The sequence below is a fragment of the Aythya ferina genome, assembly GCF_964211825.1.
Source record: "Aythya ferina genome assembly, chromosome: Z".
Classification (NCBI taxonomy): domain Eukaryota; kingdom Metazoa; phylum Chordata; class Aves; order Anseriformes; family Anatidae; genus Aythya; species Aythya ferina.
Genome location: NC_140299.1, coordinates 25,751,860 through 25,752,701, shown reverse-complemented (window position 1 = coordinate 25,752,701; position 842 = coordinate 25,751,860).

Here is an 842-nt window from a genome sequence, read left to right as displayed (position 1 = left end):
ACAGTGAGCGTGGGGAGCCTGTGGGGAGGAGGATGGAGAGGACATGTTACAGGTGCTGGAAGACAAGGAAACAAGGCAGTTTTCTCAGCCATGGTGTCAAAGTGTGTGCAGGGGGCACTATGGCCATGCACACCCTTGTTCTTTCAACTACAGTGAACGAGGGAGCAGCACAACACAGCAAAGGCTAAAGAACAAAGAAACGGGGTTGTGAAAGTGTACTTCAATACATTCTTGACGTTGGCTGAGTATGACATTATAAAAATCAGTCAAAATGGTAATTTACAGCAAATAAAATATTTCTAGTCTTTTACTCATATCCACTTTTAACCGAAATGTTTTCCATGTTGGTTTGGGTCTAAGATCAGAAGAAAATATATGGGTGATTGTTTAAAAGATGTGTTCAGAAAGTGTTCAGAAGTGTTCAGAAAGCTTAGTGAGGACTGCAGCTCTATCTGTGTCTGCCCTGCATGCCTTTACAGTAAGTCATCACCTTTTGCTTCAGGGAGTTGAGAAAATTAAAATGACCTCAGTAAAGGTAAATTTGTTTCCTGTTGGGTGTCATTTTTCTCCTGCACTCTTCCAGCCCTTTCATCCTGTATAATCTGTATTTTAATTACTACCAGAAATGTCCATTCCCTCCAGCATGTTTTCATCCCTTCATGAGCCATTCCCAGCAATGCTAAAGATGGAACGAACAAAACAAGAGGCCTTGCAAACAACCTGCAGACATCCTCTAACCTGTGGAAAAGCTCAAAGGAGGCTCTGTAGAGCTAGCATGGTTTTATTGTGAAACAGAGATGACTGAAACCTGATGGACAGTCTGCAAACACCTGCTGAGAGCT